The 27,757-nt window shown below is 43.3% G+C and overlaps 1 protein-coding gene and 1 long non-coding RNA gene across 5 annotated transcripts in view; one reads left to right on the forward strand and one right to left on the reverse strand.

Moving 5' to 3' along the window:
• Positions 1-208: 208 nt before the first annotated feature.
• LOC142039565 (uncharacterized) lies at positions 209-27,201 on the reverse strand. 2 transcript variants are annotated; one of them, XR_012652939.1, is made up of 6 exons: positions 26,672-27,201; positions 25,040-25,193; positions 23,928-24,048; positions 19,225-19,298; positions 18,530-18,687; positions 209-1,019 (listed from the first exon to the last, which is right to left on the reverse strand). It is a non-coding gene; the product is annotated as an uncharacterized LOC142039565 (long non-coding RNA). The 2 variants fall into 2 exon arrangements; XR_012652938.1 differs by lacking the exon at positions 209-1,019 and adding an exon at positions 14,521-18,111.
• The window catches only part of FNDC3A (fibronectin type III domain containing 3A), a 121,893-nt gene continuing 120,079 nt past the window's right edge, over positions 25,944-27,757 (forward strand). Inside the window, exon 1 of one of the 3 annotated variants that reach the window (XM_075046227.1) lies at positions 25,944-26,046. The gene's annotated coding sequence lies outside the window, so the exon portion shown is untranslated. Of the gene's footprint in view, positions 26,047-26,081; positions 26,266-27,757 lie in introns of those variants that run through there. The other 2 variants (XM_075046231.1, XM_075046228.1) reach the window with 2 other exon arrangements.

Consider the following 27,757-nt stretch of genomic DNA (forward strand, 5'->3'; position numbering starts at 1 on the left):
TCAGCCACTCACCCTTAGAAATGACATTTCCATACAAAATAAATGCAATTTTTAAAGCAATTGATTTCTTCTATATGAAGGAAAGCCTCCTTCTAACTGAACTTTGTTCATTGTGAGCATCAGCAAAGCCTTCACTGAAAAACAGCCTGCTTCATGCCCAGGGCAGCAGGCACCTGTCTTGGAGAAGGTTTCTGATTCCCTGTGGCCATCTTCTGCTGCCAGTGGGTCTGTCCAGGCGAGGCAAAAGGGAAGGAACTGCTTGGTTCCTGACAGTAACCCAGAAAGAGCTGCCATCTCAGGGAAGCGACAGCTGAGCTAGCGGTGGTCGGTCCCAAGGAATGGTTATCTCCCCACGATTTATCCTCTAGAGGAAGCCCAGCAAAACCCGCTGGGGTTCCCAAGGACAGCAGGCTTTTTGGAGGAATGGGAGGACTGAAGGGAAACAGAAACAAGCCTGAACACACAAACAAACCCCCTTAAACCTTGATGCCCAGGTTGATGCATGACTGAAGATGGACATCTGCAGCACTGTACTCAAAAAACGGAAGAAATAATAATATAAAAAAAAAAAACCAAGAAGTTCCACATGAAGTCTTGACCGAAGTAGTTGCCAGCTTTCCACTCAATACTGGAATAATTGCTCCTGGCACGCCTCAGGCACAAACCCCATCCAAAGGGAACCGCAGAGCCGGGGCCACGCAGTGCAACGAGGCACTAACCTTCACGACGCATGTCCACCCGACCGTGGACCTCCTGCTTTTTCAACACCCCCGTTGCTCCCTGCCTAACACAGAGGTCACAGTACAGGGGCTGTCATTTCTATCTCCGAGCATCTCTCCGTCACAGCAGCTCCCGCAGCGGTGTGACCCCAACTCATGCCCCGGGGGAAGGAAATCGATGGTTTCCACACAGCCCACACTGACAGTCATGGTGTGGACCATGGAGGAATTTCTTCTGATCAGCAGCTTTTGCTCCAGAGGTGTCCAAGTCTCAGCTTTAAGTGGATTTAAGTGTGTCTCCTGCCATTAAAAAAAAACAAAAAGAAAAAGGACGGCGTGAATTTTCCAGGTTCATCACTGCAAGCTGGGTCCTGTGAAGAATTCACCGGAGGCAGGCGGACATCTATAGCAAGTCATGGCTGGGATCTCACTCTTTGTGACCCAAATATTCAGCTAAAATATTTCGAATGAAAAAAGTTAGTTGGCTTGCAGTCATCAGTCCACTGTGGTTTGAGGAGAATCTCCAGTGGGAAAAAGAAGCTTATTAAACAGATGCTACAGAATAGAGCAATATGGGGCAGAAAAGAAAACAATATTATGAAATTACTTCTGTCTCAGATACCCTGTACAGTTTTTATTAAAGTCAACAGGAATTGCACACACAGCTCCAGGAGCAGGCACAGCCCATCAACAGAGCATTAAAGCACAAGCTATGGGGAAAATTAAAAGGTTTGAACTCTACGATGACTAAATAATCACAGGCCTTGCTGCTTTTTACAAACAGTAAGACTTGCAGGTCTTATGTGTGCAAAACCCAAGCCTGAGATCTCAGATGCAGAGGAATTCTGCACCTTTTCCTGCATGGAGAGGTGCAGCAGACACCCCACAGGCAGTCCCAGGCGGAGGAAGCAGTTTGGCACTTCCTCCGCTAATGGAGAAACAGAAGCAACCATGGAGATGCAAGCAAGCAATAAATAAAGCTTGCTGAGATTTTGCACCTCAGACTGGGAGGATTTATATTTCATGTAGTGACAGCAGATTGCTTTATGCACTTTCTTTTGTTTTTTCCCCGAGACCAGGTGAAGTATTTATGGAACTTTTGAATTTAAACATCCATGGACTGTGCCGAGTGACTGGTCTGCATTGGGTAGCGGTCATGCACTGTGACAAACTCCACAGCGCTTTGCAAGATTAGCTGCACAAAGAGATCCTTTCACGTACCACTGAAACGCAGCCCTCTTGCATTTCAGCTGCTTAAGAGCGCAAGGAACGTTTCACCACGACCTCGGACAAGAAATGAAACGCACTTCTCTAAATCCACCAGTAGAGCTACTGGCATTTCAGGTAGAGCTACCAACATCTCCAGTAGAGCTACCAACATCTCCAGTAGAGCTACCAGCATCTCCAGTAGAGCTACCAACATCTCCAGTAGAGCTACCAGCATCTCCAGTAGAGCTACCAACATCTCCAGTAGAGCTACCAGCATCTCCAGTAGAGCTACCAACATCTCCAGTAGAGCTACCAGCATCTCCCCACACCACTGCACAGCCGGAGAGCTGCGAGACCGCAGCGTGCTCCCAGCCCACCTCCATGGCAAGTAACGCCACCCAGCATGACCTACAACTAGGTCACATCACGTCACAGCTGAAGATGACAAGGTCATGGACACAGCCATGCACATAGATGATGTCCGATCAGCTGATATGCGTAAGATATCTGTCTGAAGAGCCGCCTTTCTGCTCCGTAGGGAAACACTGGCCCAGTGAAAGGTCTGAGGAAGAGGCAGGGAGTTAGATGCCTCTCTCTCCCACGACAGAAACTGGAACAGCCCTAAGCTTTCCACACTGCACAAAGTGACTTCATGAGTCATTTGGTGCTGCTTTTCAAGGATTCCCACCTATTTATGCAATGAAAAGCAAACAGAAGTTCTCACTATCGTTTAATGATGTCACCACACAGCTAATTCGTTAGCTAAAAATCCTTGCAGGCTTTAAATCTGCCATCTAAGTTCATACCAGGTTTGTAATTTACACTGTTGAAAGGCAGCACCAAGTCATACCAGTCAGCTGAGTGTGTCCCAAATGGCGGCCTCCTTACATGTGACAAAGAAAAAATCCTATTAACACAGGAAACTTCTATTGCTATGGGATTTCTTGCCTCTGGCATAAAGGGCTTCTTCTTTGGGAGGGTAGCGCGGCACTGGAACAAGGACCCAGAGACACGGTGGCATCTCCAGCCTTGAAGGTTTTCAAGACTTGGCTGTACAAAGCTACGTCTGATGTGAGCCAGCATTGATGATATTCCCACTTCGAGTCAGAGGTCAGACTGGAGCCCTTTGCAACCAACATTTCTATGATCCTGTGAGCTCTTCCTGCAACCTCGGTGTATTTCTGATGCAAAGAATTTTCCACACTAGCAATGAGAGGGCATGCAGATTTGCATGGGATGAAAGTATACTTGATCTTTAAACGATCTTTACATCAAAATGATGGACATTTGAGAGGGACATATTAATGGACTCGTGCAGCTGTGCACAATACTGAGGGCTATTTAGGGGCAGACCCTGAGAAGACCCTGACTGCTCCCACATGCAGTGATGCCAGCTCTCTTACTAAAGAAGGGAATGTCAGAGAGGGACAGTTGACCTTTAAGATGCCAGCACAGTTGTGTTAAATTTCCCTTCACAGTGAGAAGCCAGTCAAATGTCACCATTCATCGTAGAACTGGTCAAAGCACAGGGCAAAGCTGCTGCGTTTTTCACACTAGAGCTTTGAAACAAGCCATTTTTATTTTTCATCTCTCATTCAGGCCAGCAGTTTTAGCATGAAGTCTTCCTCCGCGAAGCAAATCGAGCTGCAGAGCCTTTTATTCATCTTTCCCAACTTCACGTGCTTTAAGATTTCCATAAAGCAGAAAACATCTGTATGAAGACTCTGTCCATGATGGAGATAACTGCCAACACCGAGTCACATGTTATTTCACATGATGATGGGCACTGTCATCGTAATTCAGCTTCATATACCACAAATAGATTTCTTTGCAGGAGAGGAACAGTTGCTTAATGTTGCGTACTCTTTCATGTTAGAGCTGCCCCTTTTACCTTCCCATTGACAAGTATCCTCTGTTGATCCAGGTTATGAATCAAGCCTCGCATTAGTCTCAACACACCAGCGTGACTAATGCTTGCCCTTTAAACCTCCTGCAACACTTCTAACAAAGTTGTCTGGTACTGACCAAATCCAGTTTGGGAAAGGCAAGCCTGAATAGCCCTCACGTCATAAAGCTCTTGAGTACTTCTTTGGTTCCCTTCTTGTTCAATTCTAGGGTTATTTAGGTGTGGCAGCTCCCAAAACCTGATGGAGGGGGGATTCCTGCGGAGAGCAGTGGGGAGCCAGAGGCAGCGTGCCCTGGGGTCCTACAAGCCAAGGCACAGGGCGCAGGGCTGCTGGACTTGTGAATCTCTCTAGGCTGCACAGACACACATAGGCAGCTCCTACCAGGCTGAAATATTATTTTGCTCAGTGTGGAGCATGCCTTTAGGGAAATACAACAGGAGGGAGACAGAACAGGACTTGGATGCAGGTAAATCCTATAGATATTCTCCAGGCTCTGACTTCTTATTTCATTAGCAAATAAACGTAATATTCTTTCAAAAAACTCTTGCATTATTTTCTTTTCTAAAAAGCGAAGTCTCTCTTTGTGGTGGCTTTGGAACGACCTCAAAATATGAAATGTGGGTGCCTGATGCAGAAATAGTTGGAGTTTGCAAAGCACCTGGAACTACGGTCTTTGAGTTTTAGTTTCAGTGGGTTCCCAGTCAGACGCCTGTGATATTGATTTCATTGTCAGTGTTGTTAACAATTTCACAGCTCAGAGAAGGGATAAGAATTATAACATTGAATTGCTCTGCTAGTCCTCAAAATGTGAGCGCGCGAGTGTGTGTGCATGTGCATGTGCACGTGCGTGCAAATGTGTGTGCAGGGATAGAGAAAGAGAGGAAAATGAAATAAACCATGGAGGCCACCACCATACATACAGTGAGTTCAGAGGGCGATCTGTTTACTTTTCTGTAAGGAATTTTCTATAAAGAAGGGGCTCAACATTTAAGAAGCTGGCTTTTAGGCAGCTTTGCCATTCACAAAATCTGGCACGAAGTGAAGAGTCTCAGCAGAGGTTATGAACCAACTACTTCAGAGTGGGTGGTAAAATTAGACAAAATCAATCTTTCCATCCCTCAGAGCAGACACGGCAGCAGGTGTGGGTGGGGACTGAAGGTGCACCGCAAGGGAACACAAACAGCCTAAAAAAACACCTTCCAAGGAATAATGATATCATATCTTTTTGCCAACACTGACATAATACTCCTGCTGTCTGCAAAATCATTATGTTCCAAGCAACACCTCATGAAGCCTAGAAAAGAATAGGCACTGAGAAAAGAGACAAACTTTTCTTTTAAATTTCCTTCTGTTCTAATGTAAGTGCTATCGAAATAGCCAGGTCCCATTGAAAATTTCTAAAAAGGAAAAACGTCACCTCCAATTATCTTGCCATGTACTGAAAATATCTTGATCTTAAAATATCTTGAGAAAGACCCTGAGACTGAAAAAGTAATGCCTTTGCTCTCTCCATGTGTCAGTGGTGCGTCTTGTCCCTCACTTTGTGAACTCCAAATTCAAAGAAAAATCTAAGAAAAGAAAAATTATGACAAAGACCTCAATACCCTGAGACTCATCTCTCTGCTCCTCAAGGAACATCCCTGCGAAAATGGGCACACTGATGTCAACTCAGAAGAAGGTAACAATTATGTCCAGTGTTTTGGTGCTAGCAGCTACCATAGTGAAGAAATGTAAGCTCATTGATTTCTCACTATCTGTGAGATATCTTATCTTCTACATGCATTAGTGAAGGTGGTTAAAAAACAGCGTATCTTCACAGCATCCTTTCTGTAAGACAGGTTATTATTCAGTTCCTACAAGGCCAAGAGCAAATCATACTAACATGACCAGATTACAAAGAGTCTTAAATCTTTCCTGTGATGTAGCGGCTCATCCTTAGGTGTACATGCCAGCGGCACATCTACTGATCTGCCTGTAGGAAATCTGATCTTTTTCTTTGGTTAAAGATGATCTTTTAGTACACTGGACTATGCAAAATGTTGCACGCAATCTCATAACTATCTCCCCCTGTATCTACCTTCCAATATCTCTATTGTGAGCATTTTATAGTGTTCAGAAATGTATTAACTGGACCACAGGAGACAGAGAAGGTGGCTATTTCTGTAACTTTTTGAGTGCCTGCTAAATGCATGTAAGTATTTTCACAGGGAGAAACCGAAGACCCCTTTTCTCATTGCTTGGTGGGTATGTGTGTGCCTGGTAAAAGGGACATCCCCGGTCAGACAGGGCTGTGTCTGGCCTCACACAATATATCAGCTTTTTAATCTCATGGTCCTCCTAAATCCTCTGGATACAGCTTCATTACCTGGATTTGCAAGATCCTCATAAGATTTAATGGCTTTTTCTTTGGCCAGCAAGAGCTCTGGCTCCTGTGTTATGAGTTGCGCACTGAAGTGCAGAGAAACTCTGGTAACGGTCAAAAGTCACGGGAGAAGTCACAGGGAAGTGGAACCGAACATGACTTAATGAACCCAGTGTCCGGATCACGAGGCACAGCCCTAAAGAGCTTACACAGCTCGTAGCAAAACAAGTGAGGATGACAAATATTTATGTAATGGGTATTTGGAATGCAAATGGTATGCATTGGGTAATGCAGTGCAAAAGTTCCCTGTGATAACAGCAGGGTTTGCTTAAGGGTACAGGGATATTCGTTCCGTAAGGTAGCACCTACCACAATTTTATTTCAGGTGCATTCCCCTACCCCCTGAGGTGCTCCCCCAGGCACATCTGACTGTCAATATAGAGCTGGTAGGTGAAATAAAAGCTCAGCCTCTCGTGGCCACTCCATTCAAGGAAATTGTTTGGATTTGGTCATTGGGTTTACTTGTTTTCAAAATGATGATGTGACTGTTATTGGAAAGATGAGTCAGTGAAATGAGTTTTGTCGTTCTGGAGGCGAGGGTTATTGGCTGCTTTTTAAAAAAATGTAACCCCAAGGGGCCTCAGGGCAGCCTCTGAACCAAGTTTTGGCTCCACACTCTAACATTATCCTCGAAAAAGACAAATATCTTGAGTCATCTGGTGTCTGTGTCTCTGTTTAATAGACCTTTCCCTTGCCTCGAGTAAGAGGGTTTCGTTTGATCAAAAGTGGGAGAACCATAAATATGTGACACTAAACTGTATTATTTCATAGTAAAAGAGTAGATAAGAAGCAGCATATTTGAGTGCAAGGTAATGCTAAATTTGGCTGGTGTACTTCGCTATTTTCAGTCTCCACAGTATCAACCATGTGATAGGGCAAAACTTCCTTTCCCTCCAAACAGCCCTCTGGAATCTGAGAAAAAGGAAGCAGTTAAATATCAAATGAGAGAAATTACTTCTTAAGTGGGCATAATTTTTAAACTGCATGCTTTTAGACTATTAGAAGAGTGTTTTTCTTGGCCCGGAGTTACAACACTGAACGCAGTTATGCTAAAATGGAAATGCCTAGATTTTGAAAGTTTAATAACAGGGTAGCTACAGAGATTTTTGAACACTTGCACTTTCTTTGTAACCTTCAGCTTTTTTTTTTTGCTCTTACACACATAAACTCCAAAGCCTGTGCATCTGCTGCAAAACCTCACGTGGAGTACTGTGTGTGATTTCAGGCTTCCCAGTACAAGACAGACACTGATATACTGGAGCAAGTCCTGCAGAGCACCACCAAGGTGCCTGGGGTTCGAGCACCAGTTGTGTTTTGGAGGTGTGCAGAGGCCCCTTTCCATTTAAATTATTATTCTATCCTTTTCCCCTTCTTTTTCCTTCACTGTGGCCAGTACCTACCATCCTGGTAAGCCTATTGACTTCATCCCACTTTGGCAAATAAGGATGTACAGCCCAGGCAGTGATTTGACTTTACCAGGATTCTAGGTGTGGTTTGAGGCAGCGGTTTTGTACCTTAAAAACGGAAAGCTGGCCCCTGTGTTTGCAGAGAGGGCCTGCTAAAAGGCCCTACAGAAGTTTGCAAAGGTCTGTGAGATTTATTTGCAGGGGCTGCCAATTCAGAGCCATGATCTCCCCTTCCCATTGCAGAGCTTCAGCCAGCACCACTGTCTTCTAAGGTCAGGCAGATTGGTTTCCCCAATTCCCCCAAAGTTACCCTGGTACTGTCTGTCCAATATATATTAAAGATATTTTATATCAAAATAGGTCAGAATCAAGCTTTGTAGAGCATAAAATTTCTCTCCTTTGACTTTGTTCTCCTTTTCTTGTTTACTCTCCTTTACTTATTAATTCTTCCTTCTGGAACTTTCTTTTTCACTCTCCCATTTTTCTTTTTAATACTTTACTAAATTTACTTATTGTTTCATCTCCAGGAACATTTCTTTAACCCTACTTTTCATACAAAATCCGTTTTCTTCTAACTCTGTTTCTGATTTTAGCCTCTTTCTTCACTGCTACCATTTCCGCTCTTATTCTTTCTTCTCCCTCTTTGAAAATAAATAACCATCTCTTAAGTCCCTTTTTCCTACCTTCCCCATCCTCTCATATTTTCTCAACTGTGTCTTCTGTCGCCTTCTGTGCTCTAAACCTTTTTTTCTTTCACATGGCTTTCCCATCAGTCCATACTCCAGGCTGTTTCTCCACTATTGCTTCCCACTTCATTTTCCCTGGCATTCACCATGTCCCTAAATAACTGGCCAAGAGTTTGAAGCTTTTTCCTCTTTCCTCCTCCATGGAAAAGGGTGCAGAGAGAAACCTATCCTTTGTCCCACCTGTTGGTATTGGCCTTGTGACATTATACTTTTGCCATGAAAATACTTCTAAATTGTGAGTGAAGTTTCTAAGACATCCCAGAGGTCTTTCCCCTTCAGGGAACTCCACTGTGTCTCCACTCCAACTTTATTTCCCCCTTTCTACCTACACTGGTCTTGTCAGATAACCTAATGGTATTTCCATCTGTCGTCTCCTTCTAGAAGCTGCTGCTCACCATGTTCCCAGTGGCCACCTTTAAATAATAATTAACATTATTTAAAGCCTTCCCAAAGACTCCTGAGCAAACCACACAGTCCCCCCTCCCTAAAATATGGTAACAACATCTTGAAGTGGGTTTTCCCCTGACAGACGATGAAAACACCCGTCTCTCTGTTTCCCTGCAGGACAAGCCAAACACGGCACTTCAGCGCACGGTGGTCTGAAGGAGGGGCTCAAGCCGTCCTCTCCATATAAATCACATCTCAAATGTTTTTTGTAGCCAGTCACTTAAGTATATTTCCAGAAAAGCACCTCAGAACATGAAAGAAAAGACACCAGAAAAATAAGCATTTAAGAGCTGTGCTTTGCTTCCCGTCCAAGGTTAATTTTTGGATTCTCTGAAACTACAGATGGATGACAAGAAACACAGAATATTGAGAGAGTGTAATAATCTTGTGCAAACCTCTCACACCCACGCACTCTCCCTTTTCTGGGTCTGGCTGACTCATACAAGTCAACTTCAGGGAAAAAATTACTTTAAAAAAACACATCACCCCCCCAGCAACTAATCTCCCCTGGCTATAGGGAAGGTGCTTCTTTGATCTCACCTTGCTAGGAGAGCCAAAATAGCACTGGCAGGTGCAAATGCAGAATTAGGGAAAGACAGACTCGCTCAGTAGCTGATCCCTCTTCCTCAGGGGTATTTGCTTTAACATGGCAATCAGGGTTGGGTGGCTGCAGTACGATGAGAGGGTGACTCAAGAGTAAAGGTTCAGGGGTCTCTAGACCATCTGCTGTGTACCTTATTATACCAGCTGTCTTAAGCTTTCTTTACCCACTCTGGCAAGATCTGTGAGCAAGTTCCCTTACACCAAGTGCGAATATTTAAGTGGCTGGATAACTCCCGTTAAAATTTGTTTCCATCTCTTAAGGAACAAGGCATCACTTTGAACCTGATAAGCCACTTTCTGTTAGCTCCTACCCGACGGTTTTACATTAAAAACCTGGGGATAATACTTCTGCACAACGGGGGTGCATGCACAGAGGATTCTGGTGCTGGGATCGCCAAACCAACGCTGAAAACACCAGATCTGGAGCCAGGAACGGGGTAGCTGCACCTGCAACCTTGCTTCCAAAAGATGGGCAAGACACCTTTGAGGTAGCACTGCAGGCGTTCTGCTTCTGCGACTCAAGCTACTGTCTCCCCTTGGCAACACACTGGTCCCCATGCTCGTATCCAGCTACCCAGATCTAAGGCGGGGATTTTTAACACCATGCACAGCCCAGACATGCCCTCAGATGAATCCAACCCCCTTGGCAATCTCTCTTCCTCTGAGTTGAAAATTCTGGTAAATCCATGTGTGTGACCTCTGATCTTAAGGAAAATATCAGGTCCAGTAATAGCTAATTGTGATCCCTTACACAGACCACCATTTAATTATATTGCGAGAGATTCAGGGGAAACTCTCAGTAAAAGCAGATTTTAATATTCATGAAAGTCTCTTCAAAGACTCTTTTCTCTCACAACCACAATGAACTTTGCAGGGTAGACAAGACAGACTTTCTTTTTCTTTTGCAGGAAAACACAGCTTTCAATTAAGAGAATATCACTGTCATACAGATTTGGACATGAAAACGACAAATTGCTTTCCATGTTCATTTCTTAGTGACATCTTCCATCCATCTCTGTGTTTCCCCACAGTCACAGAGATAATCTAATTCCTTCTGTGCGAGTTGGGTAACTTGAAATTGTGGACCGGAGTACCTTTTCCCTACACGGCCCAAGAGCACCCGATCAGGAAAGCTAGGACAGGATGGGTGTATATCTTGCTGCATTTTGCCCACAGGGGTGAAATACCAGTTCCAGTGAATTCAGTATCTAAGAGTTCCAGTGAATTCAGTATCTAAGAGTTCGGTGGCACCGAGATGTCCGCTCCGATTTCCTGCTTGAAGCTTGCTGATTACTCATCAACACCACTGCCGGTAAGTATTTACTGGCCAGCACATCTCACAGGCAAATTCACAAGAACAAACCCATTACTGTGTCACCATTCCTGTCCTACCATTTTTTGGTACCTGACTTAAGAGAACTAAATTAGAAAACCAGCCTCCCCAGCTCCCTTGGGGAAAGTCACTCCCAGGCACAACTCAGAGGAAGGAACTAATACTCGGGCATGTTCTCCATTAATTGTACAGGAAGATGAAGCTCTTGTTCAGATGTCCACTCTCAGGTTCTGTACCTCTCTTCCCTCTGCTTCTAATTTCTTATCTAGAGAAGAAGTCTCTGCAACACCAACAACCTGACAACCTGACTGCTATAAAACACCGGCGCTGAAAAATTATTTGAAAGAGGCAAGACTATTTTACGGTTAAAGCCAAAACTGTTGTCAGTATTGATGCTCCCATTCACATCTTTAGCAGCATTCCTGCACAGCAGCAAAGCACAAGGTCTGAAAAATCCCCAAACCTTTCCCTCTGCGGTAGGAGAGGAGAATCACCTGGAAGCCTTGACCACGCTCTGTGCAATCAACAGGGTGCAGCTGAGCTTAGCTTGGACTCATGCATTCCTCATAACTCGTATCTGCCGTTTATACCCAGAATGGACTGCTTTAATTAAACGTTCAGATAGAACAAGGAAAAGACAAATTAGAAGAAACAGAGTTTATCGTAAAATCATGTATGACTTAGCTAGTGGACAAATGTATTTAATTAACCAGTTGCTAAATCTTAAGAACACCATCTTGCCTGTTAATTGCTATATTTTAGCCAAATAACTCTATCAAGTATATTTTTCACTGAGAGAGTCTGGACTGTAAAATCAATATGGGAGACTACGAGCAGAAGCATTGCTTGAAAAAGTATAGAAGGGCCATCAAAATTTTGATATTTTTTTTTCCCACTGGGAGAAATTTTCCTCCATAAAAGCTATGAGGGAGAAAGAAAAATATCACTGTCCCATTTTAGAAATTCCTGGGAGCCAAACCCGCTATTTTACCTATGATTCTGTCAGCAAAAAATTGCTAGAAGGACTGTATAACTACATTTGCACTAAAGCAACTGGGGAGTAGCTATTTTGTCTGCAAGACAGAAGACAGTTGTCTGTTTAGGAGACAGTTTTCTAGAGAGGTTAAGCATTATTTTCCTCATACTTTCCTAAAAGGACAACTGGAGAAAACAATGATTTACACAAGAAGTAAGATGAATAAAATATTGTGGATTTAAATCAGATTGGGAATATATCAGAGATTCAAAGCAAATAAAGAAACCTAACCAAGAATGATTTTACAAACCAGAAGCAACAGAAATCAAAGGAACTTGGTTAAACTTAAAATGAAGAAACACAGTTCAAGTTCAAATGCTCTGTGCTGGTCTCACAGCAAACATGATTTATGAAACAAAATTTCAGATGCAACTTAATTTGCCACAGCCAACCATATCAATACATCAGTGACCACGAGAGGAGAGAACATTCTCCTTTTAATTATATGGTCATCACAGACAACTTTGGTCTTCATTAAAGCTCTGGAAGAAGATACACTTGGCAAGTTTGCGTTAAATAGCACTCTGTAAATCAGTATTCTTATTCCTCATTACTTCTTATTCTTCATATACTGTGCCTGCGCATAGTTTTATAAGAATGACTAAACCCAGAGTTTTTACATATGCAAATCTCCAAAGTCAGGGAGATCATACAATAGCACTGACATGAAAAAGCAGAGGCAGGTGGGATGAAAAACACTGTACTTCCAACCAGTGCAACGCACGCAAGCATTTACATTTAGACTAAGTGCAAGAGCATCCCTACATTTGAGCATACCCATGGCGCAACGCCTGGGGTGAAGGAGGAAGCCATGAACCCAGTGAATGCCGCCCTGTAACGATTCCCTGCAAAGTGAACAACATCTATTCCCACTCAGTAGGACGTCTGGGCATTGGACCCCAGTCACTTCTGGCTGCCGTGCCAAAGCTGTAGGTAGGTACCGCAGCTCCGAGAAGTTTTGAGCTATGCCAGGAACCGGGCAGGGATTGACTTCAGGACCAGGGAATGAGAGAAACTCCCAGGCAGAGGGACTCTTGGCTTTCCTCTTACAGTTAGAATGCAACCCATCCACATCTTTTACACCTTTCTGTCTTCAATGCGGACGAAATGCACCCAAGAAGTGCCCATTCCTCTCCATTGCCTATAAGGAAACCTAGCGTGCCCGGCTGGTGCGTAGAACCTGCACAGCGTTGCCAAAGGGACCCCACCAAAATGTCCACGGAGACATGACCTTCACGGGCATCAACCTTCCTATTCATTATTCAAAGGGACTGCCCAGTGTCTGCCAGGGTAAGGAGCTATGTTAGTTTTTATAGGGTTTTTTTGGGCGGAGAATCTACAAAAAACAGAACTTTTTCAGGAACAGTGGGAGGATAAGTATACGTTTAAAATAGTAACAAATGAGGAAATGAGTCTCATATGTCATGCTAACTGTGAACTCATTCATTGAAGAACTCTAAAAAAAAGTCACTTCCCTTCCTAACAATGAAAATAGTCTCAAAAGCACTTTGAAATCCCAAATTCAGATATAACAAAGACAAAAAAGTAGGGAGTTTGCTTATACACTCAACCAAATTGATCAGAACTTATTTAGCCCTTTCACACTACAGGAATTAATCTAAAACTTCAAAAATGGAACAGAGAAGATAATTTCTAATAGCTTTTGCGTATATTCTTAAGAATTCTAGCACAAGATAAAATAAATATTATCTTTTATATCTTTTAAAGGATAAAGTATAGAAAAAACTGACAAAGCATAGAAAAATATAGAAATGCTATGTACAGCTGTATTACATCATCTCAGAATATTGTCTGAGGGTGACAGACTGGAGCCATAAATAATACGTTTCAAAACCTTCTGTGGCAAATGACTTCAATAAGTTGGCTGCAAAGTGAAGAAAATATTACAGCTGAAAGACAATATAGTGGAGATGGAAAGTGTCACCACATAAACAGATACTAAGCTGAAAGCCAGATTAAATCATTTATCCTATGAAATTTATTTATTTTTTTTATACCACGGAATACCTAATACATGAAACCAAAAGTTTTCTTTTGGGCTCCAGCAATATTTGTGCATGCTTACATCCTCCAAAGAAAACAAAGACCACCAAGTGCAGGCAGGCCTTGTCCTTCACCAGGTCCAGTTATGTACCTGTCGCCATTTCAATTGCAAAATTCATCTGACTGCAAATCATCTGACCGCTGTTCTACAAATCAGCCAGTCGTTTTAAGTCCCCTTTAAAGTCAGTGAGAAAACGGGCGGGTTTTGGGTGTATCTCGATATACCAACAGTCAGGGGGCAAATGCTGGCATACAAACAGGCAGCACTCCATGACAAATGTCACATTAACATGTGGGCAAATGACCTAAAAATGTTTATTACTGATATCTATGCTCTTTGCAGAACTTACTGACCTCAAGTAGTCCTAAGTAGGTATCAGAGGTAAAGGATGAAAACTCCTGCTCCAGGGCCCTGTAGATTAGAGGCATCTCTACTCATAAGTTATGGCTGGAGCAGCAAACACCCCCATTGAGAAAAGAAAATTGCTGTTACAGCTAACGACCAGGCTCAATGCTCTTTGGACAAGTGCTACTCCACACTGAAGAGACATTGGTTGGAAATGAGTGGGAACCTAATGCATACAAACCAGGTAAGCAACTTCTCTGAGTGTGAAAAAAGGCCATTTTACTCAGCATTTCGAGTGATGAAGTAATACAAATGCACGTACGCATATGAAATCATGGCATAGCCAGACACGGCAAAAAAAAGTCAATCTGATAGTAAAAGGGAGGTGAGACAATATTAAGAATGTAAAGAAATTCATGTGGTACTCTCAGAAGAAACTAGCAGAAGTATTTCATAAAAGGGCCCATAGACCATGGGTGGGCTCCATCCTGCACCCTGGGGAATGGACCACAGGGCTCTGCTGTGCCTGGGACAGAAGGGTCATACGCGGTGGGAAGTCTGAGCAGGGCGATGCTGTGAACGTCTCATGCCTCAGCGCTGGAGACCAAGAGGTCTGTGCAATGTCATCTGCAACCGCTACAAGGCCTCTTGGCACAGTTGTGTAAATGAGAACCAGATCCTTTGATTTCAAAATCAGTATTTTTCAAACGTAACGAAGACCCTCTGTGGGAATGACTAAGTCCACGATAGCTGTGCTGTGGTATATGCAAGCTATTTTGAGTTACTGGCTGCATAAACCCTAGGAATATATCTATATTTTTAAATAGATGCTACTTCTCCGAGTAGCATAATGGTTCAGGGGAGTTCATTTTAATGTTCCACATGGAAAATAAATTCACTCTGAGAGAGAGATTTAAGTATGAAGAGGACTGAGCAAGAGAGTGAAAAATAAGCAAGACTCCTGTGATTTAACTGTGGGGTGATAGCTACAACCCTGTAATTAATCTACCTAATAAAATAAGAGATAAAATCCCACATACTTTTACCACCCAGAGACACAGCTTTATTGGTGTACCAAAGTCTTTTCCTATACCGCATACCTCAACTTTCACGACTCGAGCTTTGCTGTACAGCCCAAAATGTGTACAGCCCATTCGCTAACCCAGTGATGGCAAAGCGAGATCATCTGGTGCAGAAGATCAAGGAAAAGAGGATGCTTTCCTCGTGAACAAGACTCTTCCTGCCAAATATTTCAGGGAGGGTGCACAACATAGCTTTCACATTTACCCTTTAAAGCAGATCAGAAGCGAGCATCTCTGAAAGACTGCACTTACTTAATATTTTACCGCTTAAAAAACTGGCTGAAGCCATTTTCAGTCGATTGAGGTTATTTTGTGGAAAATGACAGCAGATTTTCTCATACTTAGAGGATTAATTGCATTTTTCCGCTTTCTGCACTGATGACTGCTCGATGCCCCGTTAGTGGGTTATCAGGAGGCGTTCACTCGCTGTTGTCCATTCTGACAACGTCCCATCCACTTTCTATCTGCCCAAGTCAGGGCAGACAGGAAGGTGAGTCAGTAACGCCATTAACTGGCAGCTTGCTCACTCACGATAAGTACCATAGCAAAAACGTAGGAGTGTTTTATTGCTCTCAAATGTTGTACAAATACACTGGTACTAAATTAGGGATCAGTGCTTCAATTTGGCTTTTGTTACCCAGGGTGGAGAGAATTCAGCCTACAATATTCTAGGGAAAAGAAACTACCAGAAAACTGCCTCCTCTACACACACAGCTAATTAAACAAGTCAGTAAATAGGTATTTGAACAACCAAGGAAATTATTTCCTCTCATTTCTTCTGCTCGTGTATGACAAAGAAAAAACCAATAGTTTTAGAGCAGCATGGTCTGAGACATTTGAAAAGAGGGTTTCAATTTAGAACAGAGTAGACCAGCAGTTACCAAACAGTATTTCATCTGGCGAAACACTGTCGCTGACAGAATTTGAACTGAGATATAAAGCTAAAAAATCCTGTAATGGACAATCCTTAATAGTGTACCTCCAGGGGAAGTGTCTTTCTGACCCTAAATAGGAAGTGGCTGACTTTCATCCTGGAACATGAAGTTTTATAACCTCTTGTGTGTTATTTTCTATTTAAGGTAACAGCAGAAATTCTTATTCGACTCCTCCTAAAACTTTTGCTTGAGTAATGAGTTCTGAGAGTCTGTGTGCTTTTTGGAGAGACACATTTAATCAGCTTGAGGTGTATTGCCATTTTAACCTCACTGGGAACTCCCCTGAGCTTATGCTTTTGCAGAACCTAAGGAAAATTTTGCATATACCTATTGTATCATCCCTTGTTTGTTTCTTCACAGCATCTAATAGCCTGACCTTTCTGTCTCTGCCTCACACAGCAGCCTATTTTTGTTGCTTCCTCTAAACCTTTTTCTGCTGTATTCTTATTTCAGAGAGGATCAGAATTCAACGTGGTGACTCCAGCTATATCACTTTCCAACAAGGTTTTCTAAAGTGCTGCTGGATATAGTCTCCCCTTCCACTAACATAAGACTCCTTGGCTGACTGCAGGCAACAAAAATGTGCCTGGAAAAGTGAAGAAGTGGTCTAAGAAGTGTGTGTAAGACCATATTACAGGTTCTCTGTCTAGCAGCCCACAAGTCTAGGCCTGCGGATATTTGGGGGTTACTCTCGTGGTATGCGCAAATCTATCCCAAGAGAGGCACTGATTGATTCTGCAACAATGTAGTATCATAACACGGTCCACATTAGCCTTTAGCATTCCTGACATAGCCCCACATCTTTTTGACACACACCTTGCATCAAATGCCCCTGCAGCCTGAAATGTCAAAACACCTGATACTAGAATAAACATAACTTCTTCAGCTATTGCACATTAAAATTCTTTAGCAGGAATATGGAAATTCTTCCTCCACCAAAAGAAAATTTCTTTAGTGAGGCTAGCAGCCCTGAGCACAGGACCTAAAATCCCAAACGAACTAGGATTTGTAGGAGGTTGTAGGGGCTAGAGGAGTCTGATTGCTTCTCATAAAAATCCTTGAAGAAATAGGATGTCATCACTCAAAATACAAACGTGCACTAAACGACTGGGACAGAACTTTAGATAGGCAAAATAACCTTATGCTGTGTGCTGAGACAGATCTGTCTAGACCGCTTTCCTTATCTTGCAGCCAAACTGTTCTCCCTGTAGCAGTCAGTTATACCTTTCAGTGGGCTCCATCCAGACACACAAAAATATCCAGGGGAGGAGTTCTGTAAAAGCCCATGTTCTGCTAGGCAAATGCTGTTGGAACTGTGTCACCAGATAGAGACAATTTCTTTCGAGCACCTTGGGTTGGAGTGGTTAATGAACATGTCATTGTGCCAGCAGCAGAAAAAAATTACAGAAAATAATCTTAAGTTGAAGAGTAGAACAAGTGAAAGTGCCAGAGAAGCTGAATCCCTACAGATATACAGAAGGCAACATAAAAAAAAAAAAAAAAAAAAAGATTTATACATTGCATCATTCTGTATCTTCAGTCAGTGCCAGCGGAAAGAAAGATTGTAAGAGACTTCTATGTCTGACACTAGCCCACTTGGGTGGACTTGGTCTCTACCCATTTTCATTTAAAGTCAGAGGGAAATAAAAAACGTGGAATAGGGGAAAAAAAAAAAAAAGGTGGGCTGCACCACACTGAAAATAAAACATAAGAATAGTGTCTAAACCAAAGATACAATAAATGATACCAAAATGGAAGGATCTGTGTGACTGATCTAAGACTGAAGACACAATATCCTGGAGGAAAAGAGGAGAGTTAACCAAGTCTTCGATGACAGCCCACACTGTGACCGGAGTCTGAAATGGGGAAAAACCACATAAATCTCATGCCTTCTACCAGGAAACCTAAAATTAACATTTCCCCAGACATCTCAGATTTTGCATGAAACAAATTGCTCACTCCCGGATAATATTTCTGTAGTAAGGACCATGCTTTAATACCCTCAACAAGATGAAAACCCAAAACACTACATGAAAAGAGGTCTGAAGCAAACTCTCTTTTTTTCAAGTGTGACACTGATGATCCACATCAGTTACTGGTATGAAGAACACAGGCTTACACTTAAACCTTAAACCTTAAACTCAAAAGATGATGAAAACCAGAGGGAGGGGGAGAGAATTAATTAAGAGGCATTATAATAATGATGAAGTTCCTATATTTTTGAAGTTCCTATGTCCATATTTTAATAAATGCTCAGAAGATTGAAGTACTTACCATAGAAAGAAAACACTCCTGAAGAAAATGTGTAAAAGATAATAGCTGTTTCTTGTGGGTTTGATGCCTGTTTCTCAGGCAAAAGTTTCAAATCACAGCTTTGCCCACAGGGAGCTCTGCTACATCCTGGGTTTCATCTTTCCAAAAGAGAATCTGATCTGCAAACACAGACAGGTATTTCTTGCACAATCCAGGGTGAGACAGTGGTGGAACTTCCCACCGTGACACAGAGCTTAAGGGCTGTCTACTGAGACAAGAGGGATATGCTGACTATGCAGATTGTGTCCCTGGACTTTTCTTACTTGCTGGGGTCTTTGGAGTGGTACTCATCTACCCTGGAACAAATGGGGAGTGATTCCTAGAAGACCAAAGACTATGCAGAAAACATATCATTTTCTCTTTTTACACCATCAGCAACATTTCAAGCTGCGTGACCCTCATTTCCAAAGATAGGTCCTTCCAAGAAATGAAGGCTGCTATCATTGGGAAGGTCAGCATACAAGAAATCTGCTTGAGTTACGATCCCTGAACATGCCCATCACTTGAATTCAAAGAACCCTCGCATTAAAAAATATCAAATCAGACTATTTATTTTTATTCCTTTTTGTTTCTTATTTTTAACACTTTATTAGGGAGCACCTGTCAGTTGTGTATTTGTTTGTAGGAACATGCAAAAATAAACAGAAGCTGCTCACTTGTGCAGTCAGTGGAGTCTCCCAGGTTGCACAGCAGTATCTGCAGTAGTATTCAGAATCAGCCACGCACATCTCTGCTTGAAGTGCATAGAAAGATTACAGGTTACATGGGAGAAAATTAAAGCAGAATTAAATAGTTTTCAGTGTTAAAACAGTATCAGCTAGAACCAAAGAGATGCTTCAAAGAAAACAAAAGGATTTCACTTCATTGAGCAATTTTTCCTGGCAAGAATCTAAGACCATAGCAGGTACTTATGTTTTCTGCTCATGCCGCACATATATTAATGTTCATCACCAACTATATCAACATACAGAACTGGACAAAACCTTGGCTGGGCCTTTGATTTCAAAGGGGTAGTTTTTCCTTACAGACTAACACAACATAATTTAATTTCTTGACAGCCTATTCTTTGTTACAGTTTTTTTGCACAGACAAAATGTAAAAGCAGATGTAGATGAAAACAGGCATAGTGGGTCAGACCAAAGAGCAGTTCTTTGTAAAAGCCCAGCATCCCATCTCCAGCAACGGCCAACAGCAATGCAATGGGCAACTGCACAGTAATACTTCCCCCCAATATTTTTGCAGCCCTGAGCAATCTGTGGCTCAGAGACTCCTTAAGCCAGAGGTGGTGTCTTTGTTTTTAACAGCCCTTCATGGCACAGGCTATTCCTCTTCTTCATCCTGCCATGTTCCAAACTTTTCTGCAACAAATGCAATTGCATAAACCAAGTGACCAGCTGAATATTTCAGTTTGCCCAAGAGTTGTGTGTACATTAGCCACTACCATTCTTACCAAACGAGCAGAGGCCACACAAAAGCAAAATATGCATTCTCCAGAGGCTAAAACAAACTCACTTACAACACATGACGATTAAAAAGGAGGAAACTACAATTCCAACGACAATAAGGACAGCTTCTACTGCTTGTAGCGCTGAGCTGCCTTTGCTATTTCCTGCCACAGGAACCAATTGCCAGTTGCTTGACACTGTTAACATTTCTGAGACACCTCATCAACCATGACTTGAGCTTTTTCCTGCACAGAACTTCAGAAAACAAGACTGTTCTTTGTGCTCATCCTGGTTTGAAGATTTTTCAGTGGCTCCATTATTCTGAAGCTAGTGAAGTATACTTGATTTCCACTGTCATGGAGTTTTTAGGTGCGAACAGTATTTGTCTAAACACACAGATGATGCTTTCACATCATCTGGATACTTCATTTGGAAGAAAAAGACTTGAAATAAATATGAAAGGAACCAGCTTTCTCCAAGCCACCATGAAGCAGTTAAATTCTTCCAGAAAACCACAGAGAATGTTGGCGACATGCTAAATATTCAGTCTTCTTGAGGGAAAAAAAAAAAAAAAAAAAGAAGAAGAAGAAGAAGAAAACAGGAAAATCTGAATGAAGAGACTAATTAGTATTCCATGAGCACATTGAACTCAGGCTGTTATCTTGCCAGACAAGGACTTGCACTGCGAGGCCTTTTTACTGAACAAGCTTGAAATACACCCTTATGTGAAGAGGTTGACGAAAACTTTCTTCAACTTCTTTGTTTGCAAGCACAACATGAGCCTGGTATTTCAAAGGGCTGGAAAAAAAGAGTCACAGCAGAAACCCCAAACCCAGCATTTCAGGATGAGATAATGGAAATCTTGTGTGTCTCAAAACTCCTCAAGTTAGAGGCAGAGATGCGCAAAGGGGACAGGTAACTTCCTTGCTACTCAGCTAGGTCAAAATGTCCTAAGCACAGTCAGTCCATCCTAAACTCTGCCAGGTACAGCTCTTTCACCAAAAGAAAGCCAATCTTCCAGAAAATTCACACTTGAATCTCAGTGGTCCCTCACATGAAAGCTACCATTTATCCTGAGAGCAAATCTGGGAAAATCTAAACTTGGGTATGAAATTCCTGAATATTCAAGAAAGAAAAAGCTCCTAATTAAATGCGGACCAGTAACCTAGCCACTTAAATTCTGCACATGAATTTTCTAAGTCTTTCTGTTTCCATACAATTGATCTTTTAATGTCTAACTTTTCACCATGGTTTGAAAAGGAAGGCTACAAAATTATTTCAAACCAACTCGAAGCAGAAGCACAAATTCAAAGTATGTTTCTGGTAAACATTTTGATTACAACCAAGGCTGACTGATTATTTAGCTTTATCTATCGCAAGCCAACTGTTAACTAGGAGATCACTAACGACAGTTCAGAAATATCTCAGCTCACAAAGCCAAAACAAACATCAGTGTTTTTTAAAAGTGATGAGGCCAATAAATATTGCTTTGTTGGTGTCTACAACCACTGCTTTAAGTATCATTTCAAGGCAGTAGATAATATGAAATCATAGCTTTAATTCATGATGGGAAAATCACAGTTCAACTAGTGGCTCAATTCAACAAACAAAGATTTGCAAGGTACAAAATGATCAGTTGCAAGAATGCCAAGGTGAACATCATTGTTGGGCATTATTCACCGTTTGTATTTTGGTTTTTTTGACTTGAGTTTGAAAAGTAATATTATAACAAGTAGGTTTGTGCTTTTTTTTTTTTTTTTCATTTTAATAAAGTAAGATAAATGAACTTGGGGTCTAAACCATGTAGTTCCTCTTCCTGTGCATGTAATCCCTGACTATTTTGCTTTTCCAGTTGGCAAATAAACATATCGGAAATTAAATGCCACACAATTAGACTGTTCTGTCAGCTGGGCTCCAGCTAATGTTTTTGAAGTCTGAATCTTAGCATCAAGTTTGAAATTTTTTGACTAATTCGTATTTTTCATAGAGTTTGGTTTGGTTTAGCACCTGAACATCTTAAGTGAACAATCTGCTCTGCCTGTTTTTATTAAGCAACACCCAGTTCTGTAAGTAATCCCATTGAAATCGGTGGAATTTCTTCCAGAAAATGAGGCAAATCAGTAAGCACAAAAAGGCAGATTCCAACTGTCCTCTCAATTTAACAAACTGCAGTTTCCCTCAAATTCCTGATACTGTGTTAGAGTTACTTCTGTATTGCAGGTTGAATTTTGTTGTCTCTGACGGGATTAGCATTTTTATCCATTTAATCCTCCCATTCATTTTGGTACCATCATTCTAAAATTTCAGCTGGTTTAATCCGTTCAGAGAATGATTTACTTCACCATCCATGTCCAGAAAAGCATGTAAAGAAGCCAAAGAGTTGTGGATTTGTGTCTTTTTAAGGTGTCCATCAGCATTTTGAGAAAAGTATGGTAAAATATATCATACAATATTTATTCTTTAACAAGTGTCAAAAACAGTTATAGACACAATAAACATTTTATCATATGCCATTGCTCAATGTGTTTTGAGTTCTGCTAGTTTGCAAAATTATGTAAAAACACAGCTGATCATATCAGTTAAATCTCAGACTCCTTTTTCCCCACAAACACGTATTTTACCATTGAAATGAATCATGCCTAGCATTAAACAGTTCTCACCAAACTTTGATTTTGATACATCATTCTGATATTAAAGTGGGACTTTTACACTTCAAATCCTTTCATACAAATCAGAAACCAGCAAATAATTTATGCTGATTGGCAGCGTCTTTGAAAGCAATCTGGACAAATACAATGAGTGTTATGCAGCTCAGGTGAAGACACAGTATACCTGAGACGACATACAGGAATCAGTAATCCAATTTTGTGATAATGAAGCTTTCTGCAATCTTTTATCAATACATCAAAATTAAACCTTGCTCACCCTATAAAGCTGCTATCATCTTATAGCTTGTTTATTTTAGCAGAGGTATATTCATGCATCAGTTACCTGTTTTAGAAAATGAATACTGGCTGTATTTCTTTAATTGTTTTCTATTACACAGATGCTACTTGTCTGGTAGAAGACACCAGTGCTACTGACCTCAAAGCTTTCACAGTCTGTAGTCCAAACTGCTGTCCCTGAGGTCTGTGAGACCACGGTAAATGTTCCCAGTAGTGTTTTCAAATGAAGTTTGGATGATAAACCCATTTGTTGGTGGTACACAAGACGCCGTAAAGTTTGACTGCAGGTCTGCTGATCTGCATTTGGCAACCACTGCCCTTGCAGGCTTGGGGAGCTCCATGTGACAACAGCAGAGCTGCCACTACCAAGAGCGGTCACTGTTCTCCCTTCTGGCACAGGTATTACAAGTGACCTACAAATTCGGCTGAGGTGTAAAAACAGGTCACTCACTATGGAGGGGGTGCTGCTTGTAGGAGACATGCTGAACTCTCCAACTTAAGCCATTTATTTTAACTTTACAACTGGAGGTTCTCCCCATTTCATCACAGAATGGTTTGGGTTGCAAAAGGCCTTTAAAGGTCATCTAGTCCAACCCTCCTGCAATGAGCAGGGACATCTTGAGCTAGATCAGGTTGCTGAGAGCACCATACAACCTGGCCTTGAATGTTTCCAGGGATGGGGCATCTTGCAAGGATGGAGAGAATTGGAGAATTGGATCAAGTGACATAGCGTGAGTTGCCCAGTTCTGATCCCAGGCACTACATTGCTATATATTTTGCTGAGTAAGTACAACATAATGCAAACATGAAATAATGACTGTTATAACACCAATTCTTCGTAGTTCTCTGGAGACCATACCTTTGTTTGAAGAAATGAAAGCCACAGAAGGGGGGCATTACTATACAGTCAACACTGTGTCTTAAGAGGGTACTCTGCAAAACATTCCCCTGATGGATTTCTCTCCTTACCTCTCCTCTTCTGGGTTTAGCTGCTATATGGATTTCATAAATGTTCACCATTACCACTTCGATGTACATCTGGTATGATACTGTAAAGAAATTCTGTCTCCATGGGTCGTTCTGGGAAGTTCTGCAATGGATGAAAGCAAGAGCATTTGGTCAGTCATCTAGAAGTAGCTGAGATGTGTATAGGCAATTTAGACTGGTAAATAACTCCAATCTAGTTTAGTTTTGTTTAGAAAAATCCATTTATTCACATGAGCCCCTAAAAAGACATAAAGCGGTCAATGTATTGGTTCCCCCACACCTTCCACCTGCTTTTAATATTATTCAGAATGACTTCCAGGTGACTCTGATTGGTTTTCCAGCAGAAAATGGAATTTTATATACACTTAATTTATCTATGGCATAAAAAGGAAGGAAGCAGATGAAGGACTGTGTCATGCAATGCAAACTTATACACCACCAGGACCAGCATTTGGATGGGGAGAAGAGCCCTAAACACTCTCATCTTTTCCTTGTCCCAGGTGTGTGTCTGCACCCACACACCCAAAACATTGCACAGATTTCTCAATTTCACCTGCAAGGGATGTGAGGGAGCAGCACCCCTGGGAAGCCAGAAGAAGGCTTGAAGGAGGGTCTCTCCCAGGGCTCTCAGGCAGTGGGGCACATACAATCGGTGCTGCACACACCAATTCAAAACCGCATGATCTGACACAAAGCCAGGATCTGTGGCTGCCTACAGTGATGCCCATTGCCACTGCTGTTCCTGGCCCCACCACCACCACCAGTGAGTGGTGCCTGACAAAAGCAACTGCGGAAACCCTTTGCTAGATTCCACCAAAACTGCTGGCTAATTCTGGAAACCCGTATTGAAACTGGAGTAAGGTAAGAAAATCAGTGATCTCCTCACAGCTGCAATTGGCAAAGATCTCCAGTTTTATGCCCCTGGATGGTACAACCCACAAGTGCTGTGCAGTGGCATTTGTTCAGCCCTGACTCATAGACAGACGAATGCTACTGAATGAATCACCAGCAGCGCTTTCTGCAGTGCTTAACGAGGTACCTCATCCAAATATTGATCAGGCCCAAGTCTCTCTAGTTTTTGAGATCTGACATACCGTAAGCTTCGGATGCTATTCACCAGTGAAATTATGAGTTTTGGAAAGGGGGCCTATAGTGAGCAACCAGGACGGCAAAACATCGGTTGGTGCATCCTGTCGATAGGAGCTATCTTCTGCCTGCTGGTAAGCTATAAAAATGATCCGAACGCTGCTGAAATGCAAGAGAAATAGCAACTTACTAACTTAGTAACAGAGAACTTTAAGGCAAATTAACAAAACCACTTTATAAACCATCTCATTCTGTTCAGTCCACTGCTGCAGCAGGTCGTTAAGCCAAACACTGTAATAAAATCATTTTGATCCATAACAGTCGAAAGGACAAACATTAAGCAAAGGATAATCACAAATTAGCATTCAGGACATCAGCTGAACGTTGCAGGTGTCGAGGGAAGATAGCTCCTCCCTGCACAAGGCCTGGAAAAGCACCTTTCTTCCCCTTTCCCCTCGGACGTTGGACACGACGTGCTCGGGCGTGCGACGCCTGGGGCGCTCAGTCAGGCACGCATTGCTCCCGGGGCTCTGCTGGGCCTCCGGGCAGGTGAGCTGAAACTCCTTTGACTTTTCCTCAGCGACTAGGGAAGGGGCAGCCCGTCCTACCCTGCACTCCGCCCAGCCTGGCCCAGGCCCCATCGCCCAGACCGGACCCCAGGCCCAAGGCCAGGCCCAGGCCCCAGGCCCAGGCCTCAGCCCCGCCCTCCCCTCAGGCTCCGCCCACCTGCTGCTCCCGCCCCGCCCCTCCCCGCAGACCCCGCCCCTCCGGTCTCCCTCAGCCCCGCCCATAGAGCTGACCCCGCCCCTCCCGCCGGCTGACTCCGCCCCCCGCCCCCCCCTCCCCGCCGGGAGGTGTCCGCGCAGGCGCACCGCGCGCCGGAGCCAACTGCCCCCCTGGCGGCCCCTCCCTGCCCTCCACAAAGATGGCGGCCGGGCGGCGGCGGGCGAGGCGGAGGGGAGCGCTGAGGCGGCGAGGCGAAGGTGGCGGCAGCGGCAGCGGGAGACAGTGACAGGTGCGGGGAGGGGAGGGCAAAAGGCGGCCGAGCGGCGGCCGAAGCGCAGGTAACCTCGAGTGGGCGGGTAAGGGGGTGGCGGCGAAGCGGCCGGCGCGGCGCCGCCCCTGCCCGAGCTGCGCCATCGGGGAACTCCCCTCCGCTCCCCGCCCCGGTGCCGCTGCCCGCCGGTGTCGGAGACCGAACCGTTAGCCGGGAGAAGCCGGCGGGGCCATGGCGGTGAGTAGGCGCGCTCGCCGCCCTGAGGCGACGGGCAAAAAACGGCCCCTTCCCCTCAGGCGGGGCGGGGAGAGGGGCGTGAGGGGACGGGGGCAGCGGCTCTACCTGCCCCCCGGTGCCGGGCGCGGCGGAGGGCAAGCCCGGCCCCTGAGGTAGACGGCTGCTGCCTGCCCGAAGGTGGAAGAAACTTTCTGTCTTCCTTCCCGGGCTTCGCCGCCGCTGGGAGATGCCTCTCCCCTGTCAGCCCCCGGGCAGCGGGGGGCTCCCCCCCGGGAGGGCAGGGCGGCTGCCGCGGAAGGAGGGCGGTTGTTCGGGGAGGAGAAGCAGATGCGAGGCGCGACCAGAAACAGCTGAGGCGGCTGTGACAGGCGGGGAGGAAGGAGAAGGAAGTGGTGGTTTTCGACACCTCTTTTCTTCTTCTTCTTCTTCTTGTTGTTGTTCTCCTGCTAAGCCGTGAAAGGTTCCCTCGGACTTCCCGGCTAAAGGCAGTGAGCGTGTGTGCCTGTATGTCGGTAAAAAAAAAAACCCTCCCGAAAACACCGTAATACTCGCCGAGCGCTCGCAGAGGTGTTCTTTCAGCTAGATTCGTGCCCGAGTCCTCCTTTCCTCGGTATTACCCGAGATTGGTTTTAACCTAAACAGAAACTTTTTGTTGCTTCCGGGCGACTAGAAAGTGAAACCAACTAAAAGCAAAAATGAAAGTTTTCAGCTGATTTTTATTGTGCGGAGGAAAGAAAATAAGCCGTAGCGACAAGGGAAAATATGTTGGGTGCGAGCAGAGCGGGCTTTACGAGTGGCATCTCAAGATGTGTTAGTAATTTGTTTAACCTTGTCAAAGGCAATTTATTAGCTACCTTGGATGTCAAGTGTTATTCCAGAACACCTCACGTCATGAAGTAATTTCTGTGAAATGTTCTCTGTTTTTAGAATTTAAGTCTGCATTTGATCCGATACATATCTGGTTATAAATGTCTTAAAATATTATGAAGACTTAAAATATCTGTATTTTTTGCTGCTGACTACTTGGTACCTTCTGTCATAGAAGCTCTAGGTCCCAGTCCTGCTAAGCTTTGAGCTTAAAAGAAGCTATTTTGTTGTTATCGCAGTGGGTAACTTTCTGCTTTAGGCAGCATAGAAATTTAACTGTAGCCGTGATGTGAATCTGCATCCATAGATGTGTTTATATTCTGTGTTGTGAAATAGTATGAATCACAGCAACTCAGCAGTCTTTAAAATTCAGAAAATACAATCAGTTAAATTTTTTCTCCCACTTTTTTTTTTTTTTTTTAAGGAAACGGTCTCAAATAGTTATGAAACTTAATCACATGATGAATGGAGAATTAGCGAGCTTTCAGGTAGGGAGAAGGCTGTGCATATATGTGAAAGTTGGAAATAGCTGAGTATCTGTAGTATTCAATGTGGCAAATTGGGTAGAGTTCTTAATAGCTGGTGTTCCTACTAAGTACGGGGGAGCAGGAAGGGTGCTGATCAA

This window comes from Buteo buteo, chromosome 14 (assembly GCF_964188355.1).
Source record: "Buteo buteo chromosome 14, bButBut1.hap1.1, whole genome shotgun sequence".
Classification (NCBI taxonomy): domain Eukaryota; kingdom Metazoa; phylum Chordata; class Aves; order Accipitriformes; family Accipitridae; genus Buteo; species Buteo buteo.